The sequence below is a fragment of the Chrysochloris asiatica genome, unplaced genomic scaffold, assembly GCF_000296735.1.
Source record: "Chrysochloris asiatica unplaced genomic scaffold, ChrAsi1.0 scaffold00051, whole genome shotgun sequence".
NCBI lineage: Eukaryota > Metazoa > Chordata > Mammalia > Afrosoricida > Chrysochloridae > Chrysochloris > Chrysochloris asiatica.
Genome location: NW_006408569.1, coordinates 16,093,448 through 16,105,773, shown reverse-complemented (window position 1 = coordinate 16,105,773; position 12,326 = coordinate 16,093,448). Strand labels below are relative to the sequence as shown.

Below are 12,326 nucleotides of genomic sequence, written 5' to 3'. Positions count from 1 at the left end.
TGCTAAACACAAGGTCAGCAGTTCAAACCCACCAACAGCTTGGAAACCCTATACAGGTTTGCTATGAGTTGGAACTGACTCAACGGCACTTAACAACAACAGTTCTACATGGGTGAATATTTTGTATAAGTTTGGAAGACAAACATGGTTTTCATGATGAAATTATATGAAACTGCGACTGTTCCCCATTTCCTTCAGAGCCAGGTCTTTTTCATTAAATTCATCCCCATATGATGCAGACACATATTCAAATAAGGGTATAAAATATTCTAAAATTAAATATGTTGTTGTTGTTATGTGCCACGGAGTCAGTTCTGACTCATAGCAACCCTGTACAGGGTTTCTGAAACTGTAACTCTTTACGGGAGCAGAAAGCCTCATCTTTCTCCAGTGGAACAGCTGGTAGCTTCGAACTGCTGACCTCGCAGTTTGCAGCCTGATTTGTAACCACTATGCTACCAGGGCTCCTTAAAATTAAATATAAGTAAGTTGAAATATGTCCATTGTTCAGTACTAGTCACACCTTGATTCCTGTTCCTATTGCAAATAATTAAGACGAGTGCATTTTGAAGAGCAGGTAGACAGGTTGACTGAAGATGGGAGGTGGGAGGAAGCTGGGTTGGGTAGACTAAATGGTCTATTGAGACATCCACTTGATCTATCATTCTGTTAGGAGTCATTGATGTTAATGCTCTTGTACTACTCTGTCTGAATAAGGCAAAATTTAATAGACTCGCAGAATGATCATTCAACAATCTGAAGCCTGTTTTGAAAGATGGAGATGAAGTTCATTTCTTATTCATCCCATGGGTATATGGATTACTAGACATGTCTGTTGGGTCTGTCTGGCTAACTGGCCAGCTTGATCTTTAATATTATAAAGTCAAGATTATAGAAGAATTGATGCATTTGAGTTCTGGTGTTGGAGAAGAATATTAAAAGTACCATGGACTTCTAGAAAACCAAATAAATCTGTGTGGGAAGAAGTACAGCCAGAATGCTCCTTAGAAGCCAGAATGGCAAGACTTCATCTCTCATACTTCAGATATAGTATTAGAGACCAGTCTTTGGAGAAGGTCATCCTGCTAAGTAAAGTGGAGGGTCAATGAAAAAGAGGAAGACCCCCAACGAGATAGACTGGCACAGTGGCAGAAGCAATGAGCTCAAGTTTAAGAACAATTGTGAGGACGGTGCAGGACTGGGCATTATGTTGTACTGTTGTGCATAAGGTTGCTGTGAATCAGAACCAAGTCAATGGCACATAAAAACAACAACTCTAACTCTAAGACTTTATGCTTCCCTTTCTTTATGTCACCAGATCACAAATTGACCAGATATCATATATGCCAATACAGGCCTTAGAGGACAGAACAGATAGTGGGGTTGACCTATTAAGAGAATAGATGGTACATGGCAGAATGGAAGAGGAAGGTATTACCTCTGGGAATCATTAAGTCCAACAACAATATATTGATCCAAGAAGTGCCAACATCCTCTGTCCATAAAGATGCCATCAAAGCCTCAGACAGCTGAAGATGGGATGTCAATAGTTCAAGAAAGGATGCTATCTTTTGAAATAATCACAACAGCAGTACTTCTCCAAGCTGCGTTGAGCTTGCTTGGCACCACAGAGTAAGGGAGCTTAGGGCTGGACCAATACACTGTATCCATCCAGCTGTACCCCCATATCTGCCATCTCCAAATAACACTCTGACCTTGGAGCACAGAATGATCACACAATATTTCCTGAAAAGGCACATTGGTAGAGGATTGCGAAGTATGCTTTGTGTATCCACTGGCATTATAATGACTAGCTAATACCCAAAGCTTAGAGCCAGGGGAGGTTTATCCAACTGCCTGACCTAGAAGGGCTATGGCTTCACTTCTTTTCTAATTAGGATAATTAACCTCCCCTGCTTGCTAGTTCTATTCCAATCCAAAAAGCTCAAATTAAAATGGCATAGGGGACTGACAGCCTCTAGAGACAAAAAAAAAAAAAGTTTACAAGCATTTCATCTCCATGCAGCCACCATCAAAGCCTATATAGACAAAGTCTATACAGAAATTTCACCCTTGAAAGAACCTTGGGGCACCTTAAGGTTCAATTAAAGATTTTTCATCAATGTAAATATCCCACTAGCTATAAAATTTTGCTGAATAAATGAGGGTGGGTTGTAGGATGCATTTCTCTTTGTATTGTCATTTAGGTTTTGTGGTTGGTTTAAGGAAAACAAAACTGGATGACTGAGTTACTAGGATTTGATGTTTGTTTTTTGTTCATTAGCAACAACCACTGGAGACCAAATTTTGGAACATTTCAAAAGGGAATCGAATAGCAGAGTTTCAAGTAGGACAGAAACAATTTAGGGATAAAAGACACTGTAGCTCTTCCTCTGGCAATGTTAACTCCTCATGCCCCAACTCTGAGCATGTTCAAGAGCCTCCCATTAGGTATCTACAGCCTTCAGGTTGCTCAGACAAATAGGACTGGGTGCAGTCCTCCAGACCTATTGTCCCTGACTACTACAAAATTCAGGGACCCTGTGAGGTACAAACAGTTAACAACTTGGCTGATAACTGAAAGTTTGGAAGTTCAAGTAACACAGAATGCCTCAGAAGAAAGGCCTGGTGATCTACTTCTAAAAAATCAGCCAGTGCAAATCCTATGGAGCACAGTTCTAGTCTGACACACATGGGCCTGACATGAATCAGTGTCAATTGCTTTTTACTATAGGATTCAGTTAAAGATCTTCACTACATGTAGCTCTTCCTACCTGCTTTCCTGTGTGAGAACAGAGTAAAGAGTTATGGGAAACTCTTTACTCTCCCTGCCAAGAAATCTTTCACTATAGACATATGTGAGCCTCCATGGCTGATGGGAAATGCAAGACAATATGGTAACAGATGAGAATTGGACTGTCCATTTAGACTGGATGCAGAAGAGCTTCTTCCAACCCAATAATGCTAGGATTATATCTGGGTCTTCTTTGGCTGGAGCCTTGGAACATCTTCAGTAGATGAGGACCCTGACTTGTTACTCAGTAGTTAAAAGTGCCATCAGCATAAAGTTTTCAGCATGTTGATAACAGGTTTGACCTAGGCATGGGTTAAGCAGGTGAGTCATGCACCAACATTCCAGGATTCCTCCTGGAATCCTGGTGTGGTGCTTCAGCATAAGCACTGGACATTTGAACCTCAAGGTCAGCAGTTCAAATCCACAAACCGCACCTTGGAAACCCTAGACAGGTTCACTATGAGTCTAAACTGACTCAACAGCACCTAACCACAGCAGCAATGACCCCTGTTTGGGACTGTAATATAAGCCCTGGATTGGGTTTATCGTACAGTGCCATGCCCACTGGTTAAAACCCATCAGCTGTGCATCAGAAATTCTATACAGGATTGTTATGAGTCAAAACCAATTTTACAGAACTTAACAACATGACTCACATGGTGAGCTTATTTAAAATACAGATTCTAATTCAGTAGATATGAGGTAGGACCTAAGAGTTTGCATTTCTAATAAATTCCCTTGGTGATGCCAGTGTTTCTGTTATATATATGAACCATACTTTAGGTAGCAAAAGTGAAGGGTACAATATCTTTAAAGTCTTCTTCATAATTGATGTGCTAGTTGAGGAGATGCACTTTAAGTAGCAAAACCCCATACCATTTCTGAATGAGTTAAATCCAACTGAGCTTCTTAGAACAGAGATTGTGGCACATCAACTCTCTTCTGCAGTTAGCAGTAGCATCCTTTCATATTGAGGCTAGAGGAATCTTTTAAAATTGCAGCCAGAGCCGTGTATAGGGTGTGGCAAATGTGGACTGTGGCATAGACTATCTTTCTTGGGACCTGAGTTACTGGAATAAGCCTTCCTGGGCACCTGCCCTGCTTCCTGATGTCAACCATGCACGTCAAATTCATTTTGGGTCCAGCCACTCCATTTATTGCTTCCATTTTCACAGTAACTCTGGATGGCTGTTGCTGCCATATCACTCATGCTGGGATCTGCATCAGTGGTTAAGACAATGGACGCGACTATATCTTCCAAGGCACAATCCATTTATTTCATGCTGAAAAAAACAATCTTCTATCCAAGTGGAGCTAGCTAGGCTGGGCAGGTGCCGCAGTTTTAAGGTTATAGGAAATATGACTTTTGTACTATTTAGCTCCACAGTGGAAAGCAATATACCCCTTGAGGAGGCCCCAGATGTCATTAATGCATCAGTGCCATGCCAGACAGAGCAAGCCCATTTCTCCTCTGAGGCACAAGGTGCATAACACTCTTGAGATTGTTAAAACATAAATTTGTTGGAGAAATTGACTGCTTTGTTTCTCTCCTATGATAATTTCTTAATCCTTTCCTCTTTAACATTGCTACTGATTGTATTCTTTGCTCAAAATAGCTAATAAGCCTTAAAGAACATTTTTATTTTGTTTAGGGGATGCTCTGTTACACTGATAATTGCAGAGCTGAGCACTGCAGATGGGAAGGTTCCCCTAAGAAGATTCCAGAGCATTATTATTATGTGTTTTTTATCCAAAATATATACGTATTTTATGGCCTAAAGAAATTGCCAGTGTTGTAAAACACACTGGAAATTTTAAGATGGCTTTAAAAATAGGCTTACATGAAGATCCAGAATGTCCCCACACCTACACTCCCAAATGACTGCATGGAAACAAATCTTACTGGGTCAGCCCAGTGCTGGCTGTAGTAGGGTCTCCAAGCCAAAGAAATATTCCATTAGGAACTGTTTCCCTCTTGTCTACCGTCCCTGCCCTTTGAAGCTGGTTACTTAACTCTCCTACAGAGATTGATAAATAGTTTCATCTACACAGGGCCATACAACTCCACTTCTCCCTCAAAATGATACATGAGGCCTAGTACACTGGCCAGTGGGCTTGCATTTCCAACTGAGAGAAACTCACTTAGCCACTTTGTTAAGTTTTGTCACTCAGCACTTTGTCTGGATAATCACAGAAGCTTTTGGATATGGCCTACCAGTTCCTCCACTAACCAAATCATTATGATGACTAGCTTTATGATTCCTAATTAGATTAATTTGATTCAACTGTATTCCTAGCCAATGCAGTTTTCTAGCAGTCCACCTATACAGTCCTGGTGTGGCGCTGTGGGTTAATGCAAAGCTGTTTGAACTGCAAGGTTGCGGTTCAAGCTCACCAGCTGCTCCTCAGAAACCCTGTACAGTGTAGCTATGGATCGGAATCGACTCAACGGCACTTAACAACAACAACAAATATATACAGTCTGCATTTTTAACTCTAAATGAGCCTGTGTTCTCCCTCTGTTAACCAGCTATATTCTCATTTACTGGAGCACTCCTAAGTGCAGTCTTGTTGTTGTTAAAGTATCCTCAAGTCAGTTCATAGGGTTTCCCATGAGTGACTGGTGGGTTTGAGCCAACCTTGTTGTTAGCAGACCAGTGCTTACCATACAGAGCTATCCCAGGACTCCAGTTATTTGCTCTTTGTAACAAGTTAGCTCATTGTGTAGTTCCCCTTGCTAAATGAAGTCAAGACCATGAGTTGGATGTCTCCTGGGGCCAGTTAGCTTCCTTCTGGCCCAAAGGCCTAGACTTTCCTCGATTTAGGAAGTCAACCTTCTTAGTAATCTGGGCCACTGGTGTAAAAGGAGACTGGGCCAAATGGTACAGCTGGCTTTGTTTACTTTCCTTTGCTTTATGCCATGTAGCTGTAGCCAAAGTACCCATTTCCAAGTGAAACACTAATTGGAAACAATGAGGGTAAGTCAGCAGAAAAAAAAATTAAGTTTTTTTTTTTTTTTTTTTAAATCTGTCCCTCTTTCTGATTGTCTTTTGTCTTCTTTAAACTCTAGCCTGCATTTGTCTACTACCAAAATACAATGTTCTTGATTCACTTTCCAAATAGAGTTGGGCAGCTATTTATAAAACCTAGATGATTAGAATTGGAGGTGACCACTTGAAATAGGAATCATTTTACAAATGAGGAAACTGAGTCCCAGAATGAGAAAGAACAATTGCAAGCTTATCTAGTTTAATGAGGCCCCCAAAACTTCCTTAGAAGGTAAACCCTAGGTGGCTTACAAGTTGAAACATTTATAATACCTATTCTGAATTTTATCTTATGGACAGAGGGAAAACTTTTCAAGGATTTCAAGGATTTGAGAATGAACAAGTCTGTAACATAGTAAAGTTGGTGAGGAAATTAAAGGTGGCCTTAGTGAGCAGCTTGGATAGAAATGGAAGGACTGTTGCAATAGCCCAAGTGTGCACCAATAACAACTTCCAAATAACTGGTAACAATGGGAATGTAAAGAAAGGGACAAACAAAAGATCAGTAGGATTTCATGTGTGGTTAGGGCAATGGAAGAGTCAAAGATAGATGCTGCTGCTCATATTTTATGACTAGGAAACGTAGCAGAAATTAAGAAGATAGGAGAAACAGCTGCTTTGCAGACAGGGGGCATCTGAGATAGTGTGAGAAATAAATAAGGACACAAGCAATGATAAAACCTGCCCAGTCTAGTAACTCCAGCTCAGTTCCAAAGGTGGTGATTAGCTGAAGGAAGAGATGCCATTATCTAGAGAACCCTGTGTTTCTGTTAAGCATTCACTCACAGAGTTGATTGTATGGCTTGCATCCTAGAGGGCCTGAAAACTCCTGGGACATCTTCAGGTAACACACAACAATGTATTCCAGAGCCTACCCTGTCAAAGAGAAACACATAGAAAAATTTGTTTTGTAATTTCTTTGTTCCTGAGCAAATAACTACATTTGTCGGAGTAATTTCAGTCCCTAATGAAGGGAAAGAGAAAAGTGTGAGCTTGGAAGCCAGACCTGGGTTAGATCCCAACTCCACAATGTATTACCATGTCCTCCTGTTCATGAATATGTACCTCTCTGGGGCTCAATTTCCTTACCTGCTATTTGGGAATAACAACTTATTGCTTGTGGTTGTTGAGAGGATTAAATGTGATAATGTATATAAATGCCTAGTACAATACCCAGACCTAAGTTGTTGTTGTTAAGTCGATTCCAACCCATAGCGACACTGTATAGGGTTTCCGAGGAGCAGCTGGTGAGCTTGAACCGTGGACCTTGCACTTCAAATGGCTTTGTAATCTGGCGCCATTAACCCACAGCGCCACACCAGGACTCCCAGACCTAAGTAGGTACTCAATAAATACCTGCTTCTATCCCTTATCCAAACTTGAAAATGAAAAGAAAAATAATTGAACTTAAGAATTTATACAGCATAATCCAAACAACAAATCTCTATTGCAAACAATGATTTTAAGATACTAAACCATAAGGAACCCTGGTGGCACAGTAGATAAACACTGGACTGCTAACTGCAAAGATGGCAGTTCAACCTCACCAGCTGCTCTGCGGGAGAAAAATCAGGTCTTCTGCTCCCATAAAGATTTATAGCCTTGAAAACCCTTACAGGGTCATTATGAGTCAGTGGGTCTTTTTGGGTGGGCCCAAGATTCTCAGGATGCATGTGAGAGCAGGAAACCTTCATTTCCCACCCTCTTAATCAGGTGATCTGTCGGGTGAATTCAATTTTCAGTTCATTTTGAGCTTAATCTTAACAAATGAGAGGATTATGAAATAGGCTTTTCTAGGTATGGACGGTATCTATAGTATATCACAAGAGCTTGAAGATGCTGTGCCCTGTATGAGGGTTGTGTAACAGGAAGAATGACTCAAGCCATGGACTTTGAAGCCTGTGTAGTTTAGATTGGATCCCAGTACCATGTGGGAGCCCCAATTATATCTGAGGAAGAAGATGATAAGCTTTAATATACAAACTTATTTGGGTGCTCTTCTTGTTCCTCCATGCAAAGGGGGTGGGGGGATTCTCTAAAGAAGTCACAGCAATCTTGTAGGCAAAGCTATCATCACAACACATCTGTTGGAGTTTAACTTTTATTTGATACCAAGATCAATGTTTTTTCTAGAACACACAACAAAAATCTCATTTAACCTTAATATTATTGAAAGTTAAAATAAGAAAAGTGTTGTGGCTCTGCCTCTGCCAGTCGCTGTGCATACCGCAGCTACCTCTGCATCTCCGAGTCCCAGTTCTCCATCCTCTATGCCCGGCCACACCTTGGAGGCTTATCACAAACCAGACCAGCAGAAGCTGCAGGCCCTGAAGGACACGGCCAACCAACTGCATATCAGTTCCATGCAGGCCAGCACGATGGCGGGCTCCGGTCACCCCACATCATGCTGCAGCACCGCCGAGATCATGTCTGTCCTCTTTTACCACACTATGCGCTACAAGGCCCAGGACCTGCATGGCTCTCCAAGGGCCACGCAGCTCCCATCCTGTATGCAGTCTGGATTGAAGCTGGCTTCCTGCCCAAGGCGGAGCTGCTGAACCTGCGAAAGAGCAGCTCCGACTTGGATGGGAACCCCATCTCGAAACAAGCTTTCGCCCATACTGGCTCCCTGGGCCAGGGCCTGGGTGCTGCTTGCGAATGGCCTACACTGGCAAATACTTCGACAAAGCCAGCTACCACGTCTACTGCATGCTGGGAGATGGAGAGCTGTCAGAGGGCTCTGTGTGGGAGGCCATGGCCTTTGCCGGCATCTACAAGCTGGACAGCCTGGTTGCCATTCTTGACATCAACTGCTTGGGCCAGAGTGACCCAGCCCCACTGCAGCACCAGGTGGACATCTACCAGAAGCGCTATGAGGCCTTCGGCTGGCATGCTGTTATCATGGACGGGCACAGTGTGGAGGAGTTGTGCAAGGCCTTCAGCCAAGCTAAGCACCAGCCAACAGCCATCATTGCCAAGAGCCTACAGGGCCGAGGGATTTCAGGGGTAGAAGATAAGGAGTCTTGGCATGGGAAACCCCTCCCCCAAAACATGGTGGATCAGACCATCCAAGAAATCTACAGTCTGATCCAGAGCCAAGAAGAAGATCCTGGCAACACCCCCCCCCTCCGCAGGAGGACGCCCCCTCAGTGGACATCACCAACATCTGTATTCCCACCCCACCCAGCTACAAAGTTGGGGACAAGAAAGCCACTCGCAAGGCCTATGGACAGGCCCTGGCCAAGTTGGGCCATGGCAGTGACCATGTCATTGTCCTGGATGGGGACACCAAGAATTCCACCTTCTCAGACTTCTTCAAAAACGAGTACCCAGACCGCTTCATTGAGTGCAACATCGCTGAGCAGAACATGGTGAGCATCACCGTGGGCTGTGCCACACACAACCGGACAGTGCCCTTCTGCAGCACTTTCGCAGCCTTCTTCATGAGGGCCTTTGACCAGATCCATATGGAGGCCATCTCTGACAGCAACATCAACCTCTGTGGTTCGCACTGCAGTGTGTCCATTGGGGAAGATGGGTCCTCTCAGATGGCCCTGGAAGATTTGGCCATGTTCCAGTCAGTCCCCATGTCAATTGGCTTTTACCCAAGCGATGGAGTTTCCACAGAGAAGGCAGTGGAATTAGCGGCCAATACGAAGGGCATCTGCTTCATCCGGACCAGTTGCCCAGAAAATGCCATCATCTACAACAACAATGAGGATTTCTAGGTTGGACAAGCCAAGGTGGTCTTGAAGAGCAAGGATGACCAGGTGACCGTGATTGGGGCTGGGGTGACCCTGCACAAGGCTCTAGCTTCTGCCGAACTGCTGAAGAAAGAGAAGATCAACATCCACGTGGTGGACCCGTTCACCATCAAGCCCCTGGATAAAAATCTCATTCTCAACAGTGCCCGTGCCACCAAGGGCAGGATCCTCACAGTGGAGGACCATTGTTACAAAGGTGGCATAGGTGAGGCCATATGCACTGCTGTCGTGGGTGAGCCTGGCATCACAGTCACCCGCCTTGCCATCAGCCAGATACCAAGAAGCGGGAAGCCAACTGAGCTGCTAAAGATGTTTGGCATTGACAAGGACGCCATTGCCCAAGCTGTGAGGGGCCTTGTGTCTAAAGCCTAGAGGAGTTAAGGGGCATGGGGTGGGTATTCAAACATTCCTGAGAATTGTTAGCACAGGTGCTCAAAGATGTATTGAGAAAAGTGATAAATTATATGTTTGGAGAAAAAAAAAAAAAGAAAAGTGTTGTGGCCAGGGTCAAGTTTGTGATATAGCCTATCATTGAATAGACCATTTTCTTTCTCTGGATTTCAGCATTGTCATTTGTACAATGAAGGTATTGGCACCATCACTAAATTGTGGCTCTCATACTTGAGAATTCGGGCCACCTTATACAGACTGACTATTCTACAATTCAGGCAAGATTCAGTCACTTCCCCGAGCAAAAGACCTGAACAAGATGAAACAGTAAACTTCTTTTACCCTCCTTCATACTTCTAAACCCACTCTCATATCCTCATTGGGAAAATCTCAATAGATAAAGAAAATAACTAATTAAAGCAACTTAATCTTGTTGTTGTTAAGTGCCGTTGTTATGAGTTCAGAATCATAGCGACCCTGTACGCAGTTTGTGAAACCCTATTTGAACCGCCAACCTTGCGGTTTAAACCGACCTTTGGGTCAAGTGCTTATACTGCAGTGCCACAAAAGGACTCCAACTTAATATTGTTGTTGTCAAGTGCAACTGAGTCAGTTCCGAACCATTTGTTGTTGTGGTTAGGTGCCATCGAGTCAGTACTGACTCACAGCGACCTTATGAAGAGCAGAACAAAGCACTGGCCGATCCTGGGCCAAACCTCACTATTGCTGCCATGCTTGAGCCCATTGATGAGGCCACTTTGTCAATCCATCTCGCTAGGGGTCTTCCTCTTTTTCTCTGACTCTCCACCTTACCAAACATGATATCCTTCTCCAACGACTGGTCCGTCCTGACAATATGTCTGAAGTATGAGAGACGAAGTTTGGCCATCCTGGCCTCCAATGAGCACTCTGACTGCACTTCTTCCAACACATATCTGTTGGTTCTTTTGGCAGCCCATGGCACTTTCAGTATTCTCCTCCAACACCATAACTCGAAAGCATCAATTATTTTACGGTCTTCCTTATTCACTGTCCAACTTTACCATGCATGGTTATTGAAAATACCATGGCTTGGGTCAGGCGCACCTTAGTTCTCAAGCTGACATCTTTGCTCTTCAACACTTTAAAAAGATCTTGTGCAACAGATTTGCATAATGCAATATGTCGTTTGATTTCTTGACTGCTGCTTCCATGAGGGTTGATAGTTGATCCAAGAAGAATGAAGTCCTTGACAACTTCAATCTTTTCTCTGTTGATAAGAATGTTGTTTATTGTCCCGTTGTTGGGGTTTTTTTTTTTTTTACATTGAGATGCAATCCATACCGAAGGCTGTGCTCTTTGATTTTCATCAGTAAATATTTTAAGTCTTCTTCACTTTCAGCAAGCAAGATTGTATCATCTACATATCTTAGGTTGTTAATGAGTCTTCCTCCAATCCTGATGGCACATTTTTCTTCATAGAACCAAACTTCTCAGATTATTTGCTCAGCATACAGGTTGAATAAGTATGGTGAAAGAATATAACCTTGTCACACACCTTTTTTTAATTTTAAAACATTCAGTGTTTCCATGTTCTGTTCCAACAATTGCCTCTTGTTCCAGGTACAGATTCCTCATTAAGTGTTCCGGAATACTCATACCTCGCAATGTTGTCCATAGCTTGTCATGATCCACACAATCGAAAGCCATTGTGTAGTCAATAAAGCAAAGGTAAACATCTTTCTGATATTCTCTGCTTTCAGCCAAGATCCACCTGACATCAGCAATGATATCCCTCATTCCACAGCCTCTTCTGAATCTGGATTGAACCCCTGGAAGTTCTCTGTCAATGTATGCTTGCAGACATTTCTGTATTACCTTTAGTAAAACTTTACTCACATGGGATATCAAAGAAATTGTCCGATGATTTCCACATTCTGTTGGGTCACCTCTCTTTGGAATGAGCACAAATTAAGATCGCTCCCAATCAGTTGGCCAGATAGTTGTCTTCCAAATTCCATGGCAGAGATGAGTGAGCGCTGCCTCATTTTCTTGAAAGATTTCCATTTTTATTCCATCAAATCCTGGTGCCTTGTTCTTTGCCAATTCCTTCAATGCACCTTGGATTTCCTCCTTCAGTAGCATTGGCTCTTGATCATATGCTACCTCTTGAAATGGTTGAACATCAACCATTTCCTTTTGGTACAGTGACTCTATGTATTTCTTCCATCTTCTCTTGATGCTTTCTGCATCATTCACTAATTTGCCCAGAGAATCCTTCAATAACAAGAGCCAAGGCTTGAATTTTATCAGTTCCTCCAGCTTGAGAAATGCTGAGCATATTCTTCCCTT

At 42.9% G+C, this 12,326-nt stretch overlaps 1 protein-coding gene and 1 pseudogene across 2 annotated transcripts in view; both read left to right on the top strand.

Annotated features, from left to right (window-relative positions):
* GRIA3 (glutamate receptor, ionotropic, AMPA 3) overlaps window positions 1–12,326 on the top strand; it is a 491,170-nt gene that overhangs the window by 201,399 nt on the left and 277,445 nt on the right. The gene's annotated exons all lie outside the window — the stretch shown is intronic.
* LOC102833260 lies at window positions 8,133–9,977 on the top strand (annotated as a pseudogene).